The sequence below is a fragment of the Tachypleus tridentatus genome, chromosome 3 (genome assembly GCF_004210375.1).
Source record: "Tachypleus tridentatus isolate NWPU-2018 chromosome 3, ASM421037v1, whole genome shotgun sequence".
Lineage (NCBI taxonomy): Eukaryota > Metazoa > Arthropoda > Merostomata > Xiphosura > Limulidae > Tachypleus > Tachypleus tridentatus.
In genome coordinates, this window is record NC_134827.1 from 20,976,803 (window position 1) to 20,998,542 (window position 21,740).

The 21,740-nt window shown below is 32.9% G+C and overlaps 1 pseudogene across 1 annotated transcript; it reads right to left on the bottom strand.

Annotated features, from left to right (window-relative positions):
- Positions 1-1,146: 1,146 nt before the first annotated feature.
- LOC143246506 (solute carrier family 23 member 2-like) lies at positions 1,147-21,165 on the bottom strand (annotated as a pseudogene). The gene is made up of 12 exons (XR_013026001.1): positions 20,943-21,165; positions 18,911-18,964; positions 18,475-18,579; positions 17,749-17,906; positions 13,256-13,406; positions 12,260-12,441; positions 10,647-10,768; positions 9,592-9,733; positions 8,815-9,068; positions 6,732-7,005; positions 4,918-5,013; positions 1,147-2,493 (listed from the first exon to the last, which is right to left on the bottom strand). The product of XR_013026001.1 is annotated as a solute carrier family 23 member 2-like (transcript).
- Positions 21,166-21,740: the final 575 nt, after the last annotated feature.

Consider the following 21,740-nt stretch of genomic DNA (forward strand, 5'->3'; position numbering starts at 1 on the left):
ACACTATATATAAAAAAATTGAATTTCACACTGTTTAAATTTTAATTCAAAAATTAAACTTTGTTTTACCTTGATTCATTTTTTTTTTTTTAGAATTTTAATAATTTTACTTTACTTTTAACTTTTTACCTGATGTTTGCGGCAAATAGCCTAGTTGCTTTGCGCCACAAAACGTGAAACCAACCACCACTCTCTTGTCTGTGTGTTTTCCTTTAGCAAAGCCACAAAGGTCATCTGCTCAGCCCACCGTGGGGAATCGAACCCCTGCTTTTAGCGTTGTAAATCCTGAGACATACCGCTGTACTAGCGGGAGGCCGCTCTCTTCTCGAATGTAGTTATTCAATATTACACTTTAAGGTATTCCATATAGAACACTGGAAGAAATTCTACTCGTTCAATACCGTTATAAATAATGTAATTAATACATTTTAGTACAAGTATGTTATAAATCTATTTTCCTTCATATTAGTTGGATCAGTAGAAAATCTAAGGAAATTTTTAGTGTCACTGGAAAGTTATTTAATTCTTTCAATTTTCTTCCCATAGTCTAAGATTTTAATAGTCATTTTAATCTAATATTTTAATAGTTCTTGCTATGTAAAATATAATACGTGATACTAATGTTAAATGATGTTCTGAAAACTAAATACTGATACCGAGTAAAGGAGCATTACAGTTATTACAACGACATCTAGTTACAAAGGTTTAAACATTTTCTCTAATGGCGGGTGTTTGTTGTTCTTGTAGTTTCGCGGATAAAACTTCGTAGGATTAAATAATTATTGTATTTAAGGAATCTAGAAGCCGTTGATAGAAGTACCACATAATTTTTCACGTGTAGAGGACACTTTTCATAAACACAATCTTCCAGTCGGTAGATTTCTCAAGTCTGTCCAGGTCAAATGTTTATGAACAAATATAGTGTTAGAAATGACAAGATTTGTAGCTGTGTTTTAGACATCTACTAGATCCACATTATTGACGTCTTAGTTTGTGTCACTTATGAAACTTTATATCAGTGACACATTTACTTCTTTAAATCGAAATATTCAAAATATTTACGTTTTCAAACGACAGTTCAAATGCATTAACTGAATACAAAACATTTTATAATTGTAAATTTCGTTTTATGTTTAAAGTTGTTTATTAAATGGAACATAAAGACTACATAGTACTTACAAGTGATATCAGTTTCATTGAATGACGTAGATCGTCTTATGTTTAAATTTATTCTGTAGTTCAAAAGCACACTACATTTCAAAATGATATCATAAAGCAAAAACAAAACAAACAAAATGTAGGATTTACAGTTTCAATTTTCAACTATTAAGTCAAAAACTATTAACTAGTTGTTAGAGTTTAAAAACCAGTTTTATTTATGGATTATACCAACAACGACCACATTGTTAAGAAATCCTGATTGTATAAAGTTTGTTCTGAAGCAGGAAATCATTCATTAAATTTTGTTGAAGATGTTGTGGAACTGGTGACAGTTAATTAAACCTTCTAAAGGTTTTACTGGCTATAGAACTAGGTATATATCAAATAATTTGAAACACTCTAAATCTCAGATTTTTTCTTACGTTATTTTGGGTTTTATTTCGTATGACTTATAGATAATAAATATAGAAAACAAATCAAACATTTTGAAGAATCAGTTAACTGATATACAAACGTTATTTTTAATTTGATCCTTTACAATTAAATATTCGAATCAAATACTTGTTGTTATATACATAGATATATGATTCATACAGAACATCAAAATACCTATAAGGAAACGTACAATACGAGTGTAGTACTATGTGTAATGAACGTAGTATTTATATGGAAGAAGATATTTTAATAGGATAGAAATTATAACTTTAATATTTTCAGTCGTAGTCCGAGAACGATTTTTCGTACAAGTTATAACAACCGAAGGTGTCATCACATCTTGTTAAGTATTGTTTGTTTAAAGTGATTATACACCTAAACCGGACAACAGGTCACAAAAATTACCACGCTGCTGGGTTGTACAATGACCTCAAACACTGATTATATTTAGATCTGGTTTAGCGGAAAAATGATTATAATATTTCAGTTTATGAATATTTCTTGTAACATTTAGTAAACATTCCAAGATAAAATGTAATAAAATAACCAAGTATTATCGTATCAAACTAATTATACGTTTATACTGACTTATATGTTAACTGTTGTAAATAAACTAAATACGACCGTATCTTTACTTTTCTGAATCAAAGTTATGATTATTATAACTTTTAAGTTTAAATCTTTTAAGTAATGGTCTCACTTTACGAAGAAAAATATTCTGGTCGTATGTTGGACTGATGGGAATGTACTTGAAAATGTTGTATCTTTTAATTACATTCATGCCAAATGGGAGGTCATAGGTTGAAGGTGACGACAGCGTCAACTGATCGCCTTCATTCGTATTATGTTGAACACCTTGCTCTCTCCATTTGATAAGTCCTCTTTCTTCGTCTGTCCCTGAAATCAATACATTCATATTATAATATATTATTTTTGATAATAATTTAAATCTTCTATTATTATTTTACTTATTTTGGAAAGTGTTCAGATCGTTTATCAATAATTTCGTTTTTATTATTATAGTACATTAATGTTAACATGTTTCTCATTTATCGATTGTTCCAATTCCATCACCTATCAGTATGTTAAAGCGACCGTTAAAAACAAGCTGCTAGTAATTACACCCACATACATATCTATCCACTATCTTTAATTCTTCAGGTTTGGCGAATGCGTAACATTGTATATTATATTAAAGAAAAGATATGGACTATTATCAATCTCTCATATGATAGAGGTTAGGCTAAATTTTATTTGACAAACCTCAATTAATAGGTAAAGATGTTAAGAGCATAACGTACGATGAGATTTTGAGAGTTTTAAGTTTTTGTTTTGACATAACCTAAGTTAAATATTTTAAGAAGCAAGAGTCAATAGGTTTTATAAAGATCTTACAACCAGACTTTGATTGACGTTTTCAATGAACAAAAGAAGCAATGAGAAATATAATAAGTAAAATTATCATTTGCGAAGAACCACCAACACAGAACAATATGTTAAACAATACGAATTAGAGCATAAAACACATTATACAGACTTTTATAAGAAATGTTTCTAAATTGTCTAATGCCAAATTAAAGAAGGAATTAAATATAAATTATCGCACACTGGGTTTTATTTCAATGATCGTCTTGTGATGTTCACATTGTATTCTACCAGTAAGGATTTCATTCTTATTCTGGATCATTAATACAGGATACAGTAGAACCTTTATTCATTACTGATATGTTTTTTTATTTCCAAGTATTCCTGTAATTTAGTCTTGCTAATAATCAGTATATTTATTTATGTCTTTACAAAATTAAATATACTCTAGTTTTCCACTGTGTAATTGTTTACCGGTGTATAACTATAATTTGATTATAAATAATTAATAAAACCGAATTCTATGATTTTCAATACCTTATTCTATCCTTTATAAAGGGAAGATGAGAAATTACGTATTTATAGTAATCTTTGCCTTTATTATTGTAATACTAAAATGATATTTAGAGTTCCAGATTGGAGAATAAATTTCAAACATATTAAAACTTATTAATTGTGCAAAAATTTAGTTCCCTCAACATGGGAAGGGGAGAAAATTGAGAAAATTTCCTGGCCTCGGGCCTCCTAGTAAGCCTAGGTTAAAAACGAAGAAAATTGTTATTTTGTGAGAAACAAATTTTGTTAATTTAAAATTTATTAAAGGAATACATAATTTAAAATCATGTTCGAAGAAAGTTTTAATATTTGCTTATCGGTGGATGACCTAGATTAAACAAGTTATCGTTTAGGTTCGGCAAGTTGGAGTTCGCTATTTAACGTATTTCGCAAACATTGTCTTCTGTTATTTCTCCGTATTACAAATGTCTACTTTGTAATATGAATATTTACAAATATAAATCTGAAGCTATTAAACTACTAGAAATACTGTCTTTTATAATTAAACGGTATTAAATATGTCTAAACTACTTATATAATACCATTTGGTAAATTAACATGTTTACAAAACAGTTAAACAAGCTCAACTAATTTCACATAAACTACTTTTTAGGGGAGCCCAGAAATTTCTTATCTCAGTCCCGAAATTTCTCTTTAGTTGTGTGTGTTTATAAATATCTAGTACTTTTGTCTGTCCTATGTTAATTTAGTTTTTCACACAGTTCTAGAGTTAACCAGGTGAAACTTGATAGGAGAGTTCAGGAGGGACTTATTTATTTGTATGACGTAGCCTCTGAAAACAGGAACTAAAACACCAGCTGAAGATCACCTGAACATGATGATGATATAAGAGTTGGCCTCCAGGTTCGTTGAGACAGATATGGGTATCACATTTTGTGTTTCTGTTCCTTCTTGGGATTTTGGGGTGCCATGTTTGAAACTGACTTCATGTCGAAACTCACAAGCTAGCAGGATACCATCTTTAATACATATGTTTGGGTATCACTGAGGTATTTATTGAAATAACTGTTGGTATTTGAGACTTGTGAATCATGAGGAGGAAGAAGCAGTTGAGAGGTAATATTGCTTGCTAGTAGTTGTAATAAACATAACATTGTAGCATTATAACCTGATTTCATTTTCAAGAAAGCAAAGTTATGAAGTTAAAAAAATGAAAAGTAAATAAGTGGGTGGATATTCTAAAAAATATTTCATATTGCAAGGTGTTTCGCAAACTAATCAGACAATGAAATTATAATATATCACATTTTTACTTCGGAAAATCCGAATAGTTTAATATTTGTAACTTAAAAACACCTGAAATAATATTTTAAGGGAAATACTTGCAACGTTGAAATTTGTTCGGTTTATTCACAAACTGTCAAAGGAATGTTTCCTTACCTGGTATGGAATTGTCTAAAACAAACGCAATGAGTCCACCAACAAACACACTGGTATTCAAGAGAACTGTGATGAGTTGGTTTGCTGCGTCATTCCCTAAACGAAATAAATTTGTATTTTTTGTTGTGCACGTTTTTCCTGTTTTTATTAATGGCTACCATAGTACATAGTGCGTACTACAAGATAGTAAGTTCTAAACATTTGCTTTGTAGTTTGGTATGTTACATCACTTTAAAGTATGACTGTAGTTCATCAGATAAAAAACAAAGAGGTTATAAATATGTCATTGATCAAAAACATATAATAAATATGAAAACGAGTCAAAATATAAAATATAAAATATAAAAAAATATAAAATATCAAACACTCTGAAAATCGAATATTAAATGGTTACTGATCAATATTTGTATGTGTGTTTGTTTTATAATTAGTGATCCATAAATCTCACTACCAGTAAACACAACGTGAAGTCTCCCGGTGGTACAGTGGTAAGTCTACGGATTTACAACGCTAAAATAACGGGTTCGACTTCCCTTGTTGGACCCAACAGATAGTCTGATGTGTCTTTACTATAAGAAAATTCTCACGCACAAACACAACGTAAATCTTTAGTACTCGAGGTGGAGCGTTGAGATGTGAAACTGTATACCACTCTCGCTGTCTCTTATGTTTTCAAAGTGCATTGAACTGGTATGCCAAAGTTTAAAAGTAGTTGACTTTTATAATAATATGTCAAGATACATTCAGCTTTACCTGCCTGTTGTTATTCAAAGAATAATTTGTAAAAGTGGTTCTCTAATAATCAGAAAATCTTAAAATATAAACATTTTTGTAAGGTTAATATTAAAACTGGTTCATTTGCTTTGGTAATGACTGTGATAACGCTTATAAATTACACGTATTTCTCTTAAATTTAATAAATTTCTTATACAGACTCACTTGAATATATATATGTATATATTTCCAATAATTATGTCATGTCTCTACGCGAAGGCCCAGGCAATTTCTCTAGTGAATTAAAACTTGTGTTCTAGAACATATGTCTTACATGAAGAAATAAGATTCTGGATACTATTTTAATTATAAAATATTTCTATTTTTAACAATACTTTGTTTTAACAGTTTAAAACTTAAGTGTGTGTATGGAGTAAGGGAATGATTTAGATATTCCTTATGTAAGTGTTGGCATTTTCAACTAGAATGACACATTATAAGAGATATGAACTAAATGACCAAGTTAGAGAACCATAAGGGTCGACCACATTCATTTTCCTATTTGAAATTTCTGATAGGTAAGAGGAGAAACACTTGACAGCACTCACCGCTTGTGCGGCTACTCTTAGCCGAATATTAAGACTTGACTGTCACAGTTATAACTCCACCAAGAACTAATTTAGTAAGAACTTTTTAATGGCATAAAATAAAACAGTTCTCATGTAAGGTTTCTTTTTTGAAGTATTTTTACCTCTTACTTACAGCGTTGTTGTTTACATTTCAAAATCTCCTTTAAACTGTGACTCAATGTCTTTCACTCATTTTGCTAGAAAAATCACTGTTAATTTCTTTAGTGTATTACGTATTGAAAGTGTGGCGCTCTGAACCACCTGTGTTATTAAAAAAAAATAATTTATTAGTATTAAAAATATCAGGCAAAATTCAACAAATTTCCTGAGTTCAAGCACAATATACGAGGAGCATCGAGTTTCGCTACCCCTGGTGGGCTGGTGGGCATAGATTTTAGCTCAACAACAAACCAAACAAACAATGCACGCTTCTTTCATAAAACTTCGATCACATTCATAAATAGTACGTACCAACATCAATGTGATTTGGATGATCATTAAACCATTTTGGTATGGTTATCCCCATAAATAAAGATAATCCAAGGATAAGAATATTTCTGGATGACTGCAAGTCGATAAATTGAACATTAGACAGTCCAAGTCCCGTTACAATTGCAAACATAACGCAGTAGATTCCTCCAATAATGGGCTCAGGAATAGTGCTGAAGAAGGCTCCAAACTTCCCCAAAATAGCAAATAACATCATGGTAACAGCCGCACACTGAATAACCCGTCGACTAGCCACCTGATTGTTAGAAAAAGTAAGAAACTTACGAATGTGACCTGGAATACAAATTTTTAAAGTATTAACGATTATACTCTTTTTAAACTGCTCAAAAATTAAAGGAACAAGTTTGTTTTCTTATATAATGTATCTCAGTTCTAATTGTGATTATATTTTTTTATTTTTCAAGTAATTTTCCTCATTTCAGTTTCATCTGCATCCATTCTTTAATGTGTGATGAACGATAAAACATGAAGGAATAATTTTTTTTTTAAATTACCAACATGATCAAAACTGATGTCCCATATGAAACAATACTTTAAACAGTTTAAATGCGTTTATTCAGGAAATTTTTGAAACATTCAATATCTAATGTGACCTCCACGGGCTGTGACACACTCCTGAAACAGATTTGGCACACTTCGAATCAGTCTATCGATGTTACCTTGGAGTATGGCAGCTCATTTGTCTACCAGGCTTGTAAGAAGTTCTCTACATTCTAAGGAGGGTACTGGCGTTCACTAACACGCCTCGACAACATATCCCAATAATGTTCAACCGGATTTAAATCTGGAGATCTGGCTGGCCACTAAAACGTTTTTATTCCTTTCTCGTCAAGGAAGTTCATACACATTCTGGCGACGTGGGCTCGCGCGATAACCTCCATTAGAATGAACCCATTGAAGATAGCACCGGAAAAAGGCCTCACAATATGTTCTAGAATTTCGTCTCTGTATCGTCGTGCGTTCAGAGCACTCGTTTTGTGTATGAATAAGTCCATGCGGACACCCAAGCATATGCCTGCCCAGACCATTATAGAACCTCCTCCATAACCGTCGAGTTGCACAATGTTACAGGCAAAAAATCGCTTTCCTCAGAGTCTCCACACTCTCACACGTCCAATATCACAAGACGTCTGTTTACAATACGGTGGCCCATTCATGAAGTTTCTAGTCCAGGTGCTGACGAATAAACTCCAACCTGGCTGCAGGTTGTCACGTTGTCAGCAAAAGCTTCTTGCAGGCCGTCTGGCTCTGAGGCTTCCTTCGTGCAGACGATTGCGAACTGTTTGGATCGATACACGGGTTACAGTGGAATGCTGAAGGTTATATCGCAGTGACCGAGCCGTAGCTAACCTGTCCCGCAGAGCGGTAGTTACGATATAATGGTCCTCTCTGGCTGTTGTGCAGCGATAACGGCCTCTCCTGCCATAAGAGTTCGTCTCCTGGTAGCGTCGCCAAAGTCGATTGATGACGCTTGGTGACACACCGACGCGCTGTGCCACCCTCCTTTGTGTCTGGCCATCCTCCAGCATCTGAACCGACCTGGTCACCTCTTTCTCTGTCAGATGGTGCTTGACTGCTTGGGTACATAAGGTGAAGGTAAACACTGACAAAACGAGCCGCAAAAGATCCATGTTGACGTTTGTTCCAAGAATTAATGAGGAATGCATAATTTCACCTAAAACCCTAACATAGGATAACTTGAGTTGTATTCTCCATGAATGAGTCAGTTTCTTTTGAGTTGCTTGAATCTTCACTCGCAAGTTTAAAAAATACACTTGTAGACGAGCGGATATGTTTTTCATACATATTTAGAATATATTATGAAAAAATATAGTGAAATATGTATTTGTTCCTTTCATTTTTTTGAGTTGTGTGTGCGTCTCAGATTAACATAGTATGTCCAAGGAAGTAACTCTAGTATTTAAAATCATTATAAAAGTAAATAAGTTTGGGATTAGCTAATATTTCATTGATTTCACAAAAGAGAACAATATACCAGGAGAGGTGAACCGAAACTATTTTACAGGAGAAAACTTTGATATACTTTTGTTATTCCGATTGCTCCAATATTTTCACAATATGAAGTCAGTTCGCATCCAGATCCCCAGATTCCCGAGAGGATACAGGAAATTCCTTCCGCAAAAATTCCACGATTTATGGCACTTGTTGGAGGATGAGGTGCACAGGCTAGTCGCGCGCATGCGTAGTAATCTCCTACTGATTGTACTATCGACGCTAATATTCCTGCAAATATTCCAAAAACTGCACCAATACTGACTGTTGGTAAACCCCATTGTCCTGAAAGACAAAATTGAGGATATACAAAAAGACACAAACATAACCTGGTTTTCAATCAGCGTTCATCGATATTTTTCTTAATTGCATAACATATTTTATTCACTTTATGGAATATTTGTTGACGTGTTGCAACATATGTCGTAGAATACATGAGTTTTTTGTGATGGTTAACTTGTGTCAATTGTTATTGAAATTTCCACTTCAATATTCTCAAATATAACATTGTAAAATACACATCAACAAGTTAATACATGTGCAATACAACATAAAACATTTCCACAACTTTCACATTTTCGCGTTTAATTTGTCTGACTTATAATTCAAGTTAGTATAAGTTTATAAGGGTTTTAAATTGTCTTGTGAATTTCATAATGAAATTTGATTCTCTATAACTGAACAGAAATATTGGTTCTGATTAGAAAATCCGACCAGGATATAATTTTGTTAGTTACTAACTGAGAAAGAGAATCTTAATCTGCTTTATATAGAATGATAAAAAAAACCAGTTTCTGTAACTGATTACCTGGATAAGAGAACCTGAACCAGGGACTGGAATATATAGTTTGTACACTAAGATCAGTTCTCGCTGCGTTGGTTGGTCCTAGGGCACCTGCAGCAGTTAGTATGGCACAAAATACCCACACTGTAATTATGGTAAGCAAAACCTGGAAAAAAAATATCGGAGTTATTTTTTTTTGGCATTAGAAAGAATAAAGTAAGCGTGATGCATTTTACTTTTATTAAAACTGGTTCAAGTAAACCATTAACTGTAAAGTATTGGGAGCAAAATTATATGTATATATAAACATAAAAATAATGCCCACTTATTAACAAAGTGGACATGTTTGATAAGAAATAAGTAAATTGTAGAATGAGGTGGACATTCACTCTTATTTAATCAGTAACGAAAACTTTAGTATAACTGTGTATATAATTTTAAATATATGTATAATATAACAACTGATTTGGTTTTTTTCGAACTTCACGCCAAACAACACATCACTGTTTGTCCCTAATTTAGCAATGAAAGACTAGAAAGAAGGCAACTTGTCATTACCACCCACAGCCAACTCTTGGAAAACTTCTTTACCAGGGAACAATGGGATTGATTATGACATAATAACGCCTTCAAAACTGAAAAGGCGATAATGTTTCGTGGAGCTGGGTATCGAACCCGTGACCCTGAAATCCAGAGTCAGTCTCCCTCACCACCTTGCCATGCTGGTCCGAATATAATGATGATGTTAAATAATATGTAGTTCCAAATACTGATGTGATATTTATTTCCCACAAAAATACAAATATGCATAATCTCATTTATGTATTACCTGTTTTGTGATATAGTTGTTGTGGTTCCTCTTTTAACATTTCAGACTGTATGAAAATAAAACCTTATAAAACACAAACCTGATCTTAATATACATGATTTGATCAAATCTCACAACAAAAAGTTTTACGTTGCAGCTACATCAATTTGGAGATTTTAATTATTCAGCCACAGAAATTTATAATTAAAGTATTAGTGTATGTTTATAGAAAAATGGAATATACGTGAACCGTATTAAAATGTAAACCCACTGGAAAAAGCTTGAAAAAATGGGAACTGTTTGATCTTCCATCCTGTTTCTTTACTGTAGCTACATCCAGGAATATTAATGTTTTGGAGATACTGTGAGAACAGCACAAGAAGGAAAATTGTCCTGAAAAAATCAAGAAGAACAAAACAAGAATTGGTATATAAATACTTATTGCTATAGCACTGAACATCAAATAACCAAAGTTACTTGTTAGAACCTGTTATTTATTAGTCTATATCACCAATAACGAATGTAAAACTTATCCTGGAACTTCCTGTTCCCACCAAGGAGTTAAACCGATTATTATTTTATGACGTCATTTATGACCGGGTTCATTGAATCGCCATGGGATCCCTCCTGGGTCTGCAAATAACTAATAGTATTCTCTACTATCATGAACTCAAATGATTAGAAAACTGCCCACGTGAATTTAAACCTTTCTTTTACAAACACTATCAAGCCACGTTTCTGAGCCATGTTTCTTTCTTACCATAATTCCCAACATCTCCATATCACATTGACACTCGATGTCAAAACAACACCAGTGTTGTTTTAAGACAAAATAAATAAATGTGATAACTAAAATAACAAGAAATTTAAATATTATGGAGTTAAAAATGGCTACAAATCAAGTAAGAGAAATAAAATATTTTATATTTTACAATACAAAATATTTTATATTTTATTTTTAATCATTAAAAGGATTAAAAACATAAAATAAAATCTTCGAAGTAGAAATACGATAAATGTGTATTTTGTACATAAGTGAAGATATACATATATTTATTGAAAAAAAAAATCTATACTAAGCCTAACCCAAGAACAAATATTTAAGCTTAGTTTATGGTTGTAGGATTTCTTTACATTTATTTAAGAGCTTTTATAACCTCTTCTCAACAATACAGAAAACTTTCAATTACTGAATGATATGCATTCAGTTTTGGTTTCAGCTTCATGATGGTTAAGGTTGTAGTTCATTGCTGTAATAACACATTATATAAAGACTTTTATGTCATTCTTTTGAATATGTTTTCTTTTTGAAACACAGTTTTAAAAGCTGCAAATATCTAAATCGGAGGACAGTTTGATCCCAAAATATATTTTTAAATTGAAAATTCTGGAACATCGTACTTACTTTCGAGATGTTGGTTAATAGTGATAGAAGAAAACTAATTCATAACAATTCATTTTTCACATAATGATAACCACTGTTAATACAAAACTATTTTATTTTATTGCGCTTATCACCTTTCCATGATACAAAATTAGGGGCTCTACTAGGATTAACAAATACAGTCAATTCTTCATGGCATTAAAAATTGTTAGATATATTTTGAGGTTCTGAGATGTATTACAGCTTTTCAACTAGTTACATTATCTATAAGAAGACGTGTTTTTCTTCGGAAGCTACACAGAAACGAATAATTCATACAGTTCGTCAAGATGAAGTGTATGCTGGCTCTGTGGTAGAACTATTTATTTCTCAGCTATCGTACATGAGCGACCCCATGAAACGTTTTTATTTCTTCAGCTAAAGATTTAGTTGAACCTCACAAGCATATCTATAATTATAACAAAACACCATCAATAAGTTAATTATAGAACAAGACTTACATAACTGCTATTCCCCAGTTTTTACCAGCTGTAGAAGCTGATTCTTCGAAAAGAGAAAGTCCTATTAAAGATACGGTAGGGACGAAAACTAAAGGTGTTAACCACTTTAGCATTACTCCAATAACACCTGTGAGTCCAATAACCATTTCAAAGATGGATGCCACAATCATAGCGCCTTGTATCTAGTGAAATATATAAGGAGCTATATTATGAACAACATGGAGATAAACTATATATAATAAGTCTGTTATGTGCCCACTTAAAGTAAATTTTTGAAGAAAACATCACAGTAGTTATTTTATAATATATTTTATTAAAATAATACAAAAGTACAGATCATTGTGGTACCACTTGTATTCATACCTGTTTACGATAATTGCCTAGTGCGATAAAATCAGACTAATTTAATACTACGTTTACGTTCAGTGGAATGGATTATCTCATGCTTCAATGTAAATAATTGTGTTCCAGATAAAAATTATATTAATTTAAATAGATATATTTTTATGTAAGAAACGTACCAGAAATAAAAACTAAGTACACTTGATATACTCGATCGTAGGTATATCATTCATAGGAAGATGTATAAATACATATCACGGGCTAAGTTCTTTGAAGAATTACCTTTCATTCTTTATCTCTGTATATTTTATTGTTTGATTTTCTTAAGTCAATTGTCCCCTTGTAGCACAGAGGTATGTTTGCATAGTTACAATGCAAGAAACCAGGTTTCGATACACGTGGTGGTAGGAGCACTTATCGTCCATTGTGTAGCTTTGTGTTCGACTACAAACAAACATACCTTAATTCAATGGTATAGAATAAATGGAAAGGACAAACGCATGTGAATAAGACGGATATAACTATTTTTATAGTGTCATTCATAACCTTCCACTCACTTTCTGATCAGGAAGCTGTGGTTACATTAATATTAACATCATTAGTTTAAGTAGAATATTGATTATTTTAATAAACTATGTTTATATAATTTCTCACCTCTCTCATTCGGATTTGCCAGATTTCTTGTAGTTCTTCTTTTGTTGCCGACAACATTTCTTCTTCACTAGGGCACTTCCACTGAGGTAAACTCAAAATAGCAAATATCGGAGCCAGAAAGGCGGAGGACGAGCCTTGAATTATTGGAAGTCTACATAAAAAAGACATAAAGTCAGTTCTTCATGTCAAAATATTAAAGTAGCTGTGACCGTAATTGCGCTATATAGATTAAGCATATACCAACAAATCGAAGTAATAATAATCAATATAAGTACGATCCTGAAGTATATATTACAGTATAAAACTTGAAGTAGTATCACAGTTGTATAAAATATTGTAGTATTTTTCTGTAAGTGTTTATAGTCGCTCTTTTAGCTGTCATAAAGTAACGGTAAATTCCCTAATACTATTGTAAAAGAGTAGCCCAATAGTTGGCCGGGATTGATGATGACTAGCTCCCTTTCTTCTTGTGTTTCACTGCTAAATTAGTGACAGCAAACGTAGATAACCATTGTGTAATTTAGTGCCATATTCCAAACAAGCAAAACCAAACTGTAAGTTATTGTAAAATCTTCCACAAAGTCACAAAATTTATAACTAGTTCTAATAAATGTGGTAAGCATAGCACAGATAGCCCTTTGTATAGCTTTATGCTAAAGAACAACTACATCAAATATCATACTCGTATATATACATCTTACTTGTTGTTTATAATTATTTGACACCAGACAGATATTCTGATAAGAAATATTCATATAAGTAAATTACTTTTAGAACGATGGATTTTCTGAATTATTGAAAGTAGTTTTGTCACGGGTCGAATAGAGTACGCGCAGAACTTCGTGAAGCTAATGTTATATACCATAAACTCTGCAGCTCCAACTTCAGAGTTTGAATAAAAGTTTTTGACAGAAGACAACCAAACTTAAAGTTATTCAAGAAAAGAAATTACAAGATTCACGTAACGTAAAGGTCTATAGGATGCTCTTCGAGTACATCAGTGAACGTGGTTTATGCAGCTTAAATCACAAAGTAAAGTTGTTTAAATAGAGTACTGCTCTATCTCACAACATTCACACCGCTAACTTCACTGCAGACGATTACATTCAGTATATGAGTGAAAATATTGACCACAGTTTGAGAACCACTGATGACCTCAACGTTTTGCTCATATTGGGTATCATAGCCACAATTACTCCTGCAAAGAAAGACACAAGAATTATCCTTCGAATGTCTGTAACAATAGAATATAATTCAGATGTTGGTCGGTTTATTGTCGAATACTTCACATTGCTATGCATAGGGTTGCAGTGTGTAACTTATGAAAAGTTGGACTTCCAGCCACGTTAGACACTGTCGATAGTTCTATTAACACACTCTGGAGTATTTTCATACGTCTTTGGTCCTATTATTCTGGAACAGCGGAAATAATTTGACTACTTATGATCGACCTTGGACCAACAAATCTCTCCTGTATCTACTGTATCATTTAATTCATTCGTAACCATATCAAACCGTATTATGTAATACCCATCATGACATTCCATTGGCTACTTTGGTAGAAACCACTGATAATTGTAAAATTCCAAACCGATGGAAGCAAATTCCATGATTTATTCTTAGGTCCAGAGGTTTCTGTACATTCATGAACTTCATTTGGTGTATCAGACATATAATGGCTTGGTTTGGTTGTTTAAAGTGTCTCTTAAAGAAAGATTACGCTAGAGGTAATGTGAGCCACATACTAATTGGTAAGGCTGATGACAGTGCAATGTATGAGCACTTGCTAATAGCCTCACACACATGTATTGGCTAAGACATCACTACTCATGCCACTGCCAGTCACATCCCAGTAGCCTGTTCTGTTGCAGAACAGCTCAGCTAGGAACTGATTGATGCAGATGAGTATGATGAGGACAGTATTATGATCATATACTGGTGCAGTAGAAAATGTTGAAGTTGCAGTAGCGATGATCCATCAATAGATAGTCAGAAGTATGTTGTCAGACGTGACTCTTTTGACAGAAAAGTCATTGATACTGAAATTAGAAAGGCAGCCAGTTTGTACAATGATCTGATATCTGACAGTACGCCAGTAGCCATCGCATAATCATTAAACATTTTCGAGGAATATAATCTACAATACGGACTTCAAAGGTATAATTGACAGATTTCTACACTGCAAAGGTATGTCTTCATATCTTGATACAGTGGGCATCACGCATAATTTTCTTAGATCAGAAGGCACTTGTGACCTCAGACTGCACTTATGTGTCTTGCAGGAGATATTGTCCTACCTTTACACAATATCCACACATGTTTATTTGTGACACAGTTATCTACCAAGTATCTTGAGGTACACATTGTCTCCATGTGGCAAGCAGCTCAAATTAATACTACGCTAGCCTCTCTATACACCTTCTTGAAGGACAGATTTTAGTGAGAAGCCTACAGACAATTGACGAAATAACCAGAGGACGAGGGATCGACGATAGTTAGAGGAACATTTGGCTACTTTTAAGTCCAGTATACACAGAAGTAAACCATTGTCATTCAAGATTTTAATTCAGTGAATTTTTGCACTAGCAACCAACATAAGAAAACCACAAGAGAACATTAGAAACGACACATTCATGATACAATGAAGCCTATCTTCTTTCACTTTAAGATCGCAATCTTCTCAAATTACCACACCTCACAGCATTGACATTACCGAGGAAGATGTGAATGTGTATCGAACTATCAGAGCGGGAAAAATATCTTGAATGAAATGCTGGTCGCCAAAATGTTCTGGACTATGTTCTCAGGAAGAATCATCAATTTATTACCATATTTAAGGAATAAGCAGTATCTATTGATACTGAGTCTTCGATAATCGACCAGTAGCTTCTATTCCAGTACTGTTCACAGCTGGTATAATCAGTAGCAAACTGGACCAAGTATTCAAGTAAGAACTATGTAGCTACCACTGTGCTCTCATATATTACTGTTGGAAGCCAACACACTTGTACTGGCCAGAACGATGTAAAAAAATATGCCTGAAGTGGAAAATAACCTGCCTGGTAGTGTTCTGTACGAACTTGACAGTGGTTTTATATTATGAAACTGGATGGAGCTCATACAAGACGATATACGGATGATATAAGACCAACAATGTATTTCACAAGAAATATGGCGTGCACATTAAGGAAAGACAAGTTCTTGTTGAACAGTGCCAACAAAGGGTTGTGTGTAGCTCTGTGTCAGATCAAATGCGGATGTCTTAATTATCCAAACTATCGTCAGGTTGGCTAATGATCATAATACAGTGTTGGTCTGAGACGACACTGACTTCGTTTCTTGTTATGCCATCAAGCACGAAACATTCGTTTCAAACTGTACATAAACAGAAGCTATATTCCAAAAATAACACAATGTTAGGATCATAAGCAGCTCCATCAGACACTTGGGAATAATGCATGTAAGAATCTTCTCTTTGTGCATACTACTGTGGACTCTGACACAGTAATCACAATTAAATCACATTTAATTGGACTGATATTCTTTGAGTAGCGGGTTCGAATCCTAGTCACACACACGTAGTGCGTTACAGAAAACTAAAGCCCACATCCTAGATACCCACAAAAACGTTCAAACAATAACGTACAGAGATATAAATAAATAAAAATTATAATTAACAAGACTTTATGCATTAAATTATACAATAATGAAATTATTAGAATTGTATTAGTATACTTTGCAATTAGACTCCTGCAAAAATATCATAAAGTTTATATTCAAATTCACTGAAGAACCAGGTCATGCCCCCCAGTGACACAGCGGTATATCTGCAAACTCACACCGCGAGAAACTGGGTTTCGATAACCGTTGTAAGCAGATCACAGATAGCCCATTATGTAGCTTTGTACTTAATTACAAACAAACAAAGAATCAGGTCATAGCTAGCTTGACGAAGCAAGTTAGAAGATGAAATGTTTAAAAACATGTTAAGTTATAAATGCATAGTTAATATCACAGGATGTGCTTGATTATGAAGGTGGAAATCTATATGGTTCGCATAAAAATGATATGAAATTGTGAAATGAATTAGGGTTTCAAGATTAAATATAAATATAATTACAAGTGTTTAGGAAATCAACCAGTTAAATAAGTGATTGGTAAGTTACTTGGGGTTTTCGAGGATTGCATCCGTATACAAACACATATTCTAAAACTTCACTAACTATTCCAAAGGATTATTGTTCATGACAAAACAACCATGAAATCGAGGTATCACTAGTTTTGGAGATATGTAAGCAGTAGACAAATAAAACAAAACAAAAATGGTTAGATCATGTATCGTCGCGATTCTGTACGTCACTGTAGGTGTGTAACATGGCTTTCACTTGTTTCTTGTGGTTAAAGACATCTACAGAATGTTACAGTTTTATTACATTCCAAATGTGTCCCATTTCTAAGACAATTCAAGTTAGATAGATGTTATGAAATCTTACCTTGTACCGAATGTTGTCTGGATTAGGGTCCCTAAACCTGACACAAAAAATATTGTTGATGATATGTAGCCTCGAGCTGGATCGGATTCTTGGATGCAAAGCTTTGGTGCGATTATGTAAGGATATGGAATAGTCGTCCCGAACATTGTTAGATATTGCTGTTATTTTAAAACAATAAATACATTGTTTTTATTCATATTTCAATAAACTGACTTTACCTAAAATACAACAGAAGCAAGAGAAAATGTTTAACAAAGAACTTTTCGACACAGTGAAATTAAAATTGTAAAGAAACGTCATGATGATTTATGAGTAAAATACTTCAACTTATCTTTACTGAACATAACAAATATATTTTTACGAGGGTATATGAATATCAATATTATCAATGTGTAACATTTATATTAACAGTGTGTAACACTGATGTTTCTTTTGTATGTTTTTCTTCATAATAAAAGTTTTTGGGACGTAGAAGAGAAAAACACACAGTTTAGTCTTAAATGTCTGACATGTGACTAAATTAGCCAACTTTTCGGTAATTACATCAGTGGTCTGTAAATTTAAACATTTCAGTTTGAGACTCAAAGTAAAACAGTTTTAATGTCAGTTAAAAATTTCTTAATCAACTTGTTTTATACTGAAACATCGTATGCTTTTAATTGGATTATAATATACATAATAATATATAATGGAAAACAAAAACGACATTTATCTCCACGTTCTTACCTGAATCCCAAGTAGGATACACAGGTACCAACAGGGAACTTCCTCTACAGTGTATAAGATGTCACCTCTGACTCTATCTTCGTTTGTGACCTCCGCAATAGACGTCTACTTGTTGTAAGATAATAGATGGACAACAAATACATATTAAATGAGTTAAGTATTTTTAGATGCGCACGTATTACGTTTACTTAATAAAAACCTGTATTTTTCAAGATTAATTTGGTGTGTTTTTTTTCTTCTTCAGCTATTAAACTAATGAGGTAACGTTTTGGAATGAACTTGGAAAATTGACGGATTCCTCTGTGAAATGTCATTTCATTTTTTACATTTTTTTCCTAGTTTATGTTTCTTACGCATAAAATGTTGATAAACTAAAGTAAAAATGAATATAACTGGTTGGTTAGAATGTCTCTTTCTCGGACTAATTGATTCTTACCTGTATTTCATCAACTATTGTCTGGGTTTCATTTCCTGTGTCGTTGGTTTCTTCCTATGTATAGAGACACATACATAAACATATATGCATATATAAACATATTAATATTCAGCAATAAAACAAAGCTACAAATTCACAGCCGTTTTTTTCATTCTACGTGTAAACACACATATATATACATATATGCATATAAAAAAATTAATATTAAATACTAAAACAATCCTATAAATTCACATCCGTTTGTTTCATTCTTAGTTTAAATTTTATACGTTTTTATTTATAAATTCTGAATTTTAATGTATTTTTGTTGACGCACGTTCTAATGATTTCAAAACGTGTTGAAGTAGCTAATAACAAGTAATGTAAGAAAGTGGATAATCTGAGAAGGATAAATTGAAATCTGAATATAAAATTATCACCAGAAAAGCAAGCATGATCTCCTTGAATCCTCACAGTTAGCTAATAATACCATATTACAATGCATCGCATGTTCTACTGTTTTAAACACAGAAAACCTATTTCACAGATTTGTTAATTTGGTTTCTTTTGAATTTTACGCAAAGTTACAAGAGCGTTATCTACGATAGCTGTCCTTATTTTAGCAGTAAAATAATAGAGAGAAGGCAGCTAGTTATCACCAGTCACTGCTAAATGTTTGACTGCTCTTTTACCAGCGAATAATTGGATTGACCATCATTTTATAACACCCCCTACAGCTGAAAGTTTGAACGTGTTTCGTGAAACGGGGATTTGAAAAGCAGAACGCCATAACCACTTCGACTCATCAGGTCCAATTTGTTTAATTACATACTTTATACCAACTAGAAAATACATTATTTTAGTTTGTGGTGATGAGTGTGATCACCCTAAATGATCATATTTTTAAGAATACTTTCTTACATTACTTGTTATTACCTATTTAGAAACCATTAGAACGTATGTCAACAAATACACATTCAAATTCAGAATTTATAAATATACACAAAATTTCAACTAAGAATGAGGTTATAGAGCAAGTTAGGCAAGCTCTCTCCTTACACACATACATATAATTCCGTATATTTGATTTTTAAAAAAATTTAGAAATATATCAATCATATTGCTGAGTGAAAAATATCTTTCCTTCTTCCAAATAATATTATCAAGGAAAGTCAGTTAGACCATTTTACTACAATGGCTATGAAAATTTAAGGGAAGATCATTGCAATTTTTGCTGCGTTAAATTGTAATTTGAAAAAAACTATAGCATTATAATTATTACAATAACAGATTGTATACCGACCTTTGTAAAATGCACATATTTTTCAATAAGTTTAACTTATTGATCACCATAAAATGTTAAAACTGTGGCGTTACTTCTTTACCTTTAGATTAAAGTTTTATTCTAACAAAACCTCCCATTAATTAAATCACTCACAACAATGTGTATTTTCATACTCAATAATTTCATTAGAAATGCCTAAATTAATGATTAACGTAGTTCTAGATATTAAATACACAACCCAATTTATCGATATTAAAACAAGTTATCTTTATAGCGGTTTTGTGATGTTTATTTTTTCCCAGAAACTATAATTCAAAAACATTTTGTGAGATGATAATTCTCCACAAAGTTCTGGTGGTTTCTTTAATTGTATTGGTTAACACGTTTACAATGTCATATAAGCGTATTGTGCAGCATTTTTATGTTACAGATTGGACCTGGCATGGCCAAGCGCGTAAGGCGTGCGACTCGTAATCCGAGGGTCGCGGGTTCGCGCCCGCGTCGCGCTAAACATGCTCGCCTTCCCAGACGTGGGGGTGTATAATGTGACGGTCAATCCCACTATTCGTTGGTGAAAGAGTAGCCCAAGAGTTGGTGGTAGGTGGTGATGACTAGCTGTCTTCCCTCTAGTCTTACACTGCTAAATTAGGGACGGCTAGCACAGATTACCCTCGAGTATCTTTGTGCGAAATTCCAAAAAACAAACAAACAAACAAAACAATGTTACAGATTTGCCCCATATAAATACATAAATCTTTCCAATATTACCTGAAGCTCGAAAGCTGGATTATCTTGTGCCATGATGACGGAAGATTTCATAAGTCACTCCAAGATGTAACAGGTACGGATCTGGATGAGGTATACTGATCACAAAAAAGTGATCCTACCTTTCTATCTCAGTACACCTACCTGTTGACTGAATCGAATATAAGAGAGTTTCAAGTTGTGTATTCTGAGCTGTAACGAGATGGAGGAAGCAATGAGTGTAATATTACGAGATGTGACGAAGCTATTAATCTAAGCGGATATGACGAAACTATTAATCTAGCCAAATGTGACGAAACTATTAATCTCATGATGGAATGTTACTCTACATTTAAAGAAAAACACACATGTTTCTTAAATCTGTAATTTTGGGTAAAACGTCCTTAGATAATTGAAGTATATTTGAGATAAAAACAGAAACTGATAGAACGTTTTCTGTTTCGGTTCCACTTATCAGATGCCACATACCACTTAAGTCAGTGTTTAGTGTCCTCCAATGGCAAAGCGGTATGTCTGCACACCCACACTGCTAGAAACCAGAATTCGACATCCAGGTGTGGCAGAGCACAGGTAGCCCTTTCTGTAGCTTTGTGCTTAATTCAAAACAAACAAAACAGTGTTTAGTTATTTGTAAAAGCAAACATGGCGATTTCTTATGGTTAATAGACCTGGGTTTAGAAATTATGTCTATAAAGCAGGACTTTGTTCTTTTAATATAACGACCACACATGTTCAGTACAAACTTATTCATTTACAAAATTCTAATTATAACAAGGGTCAATCATAAAATGGTCATATAAA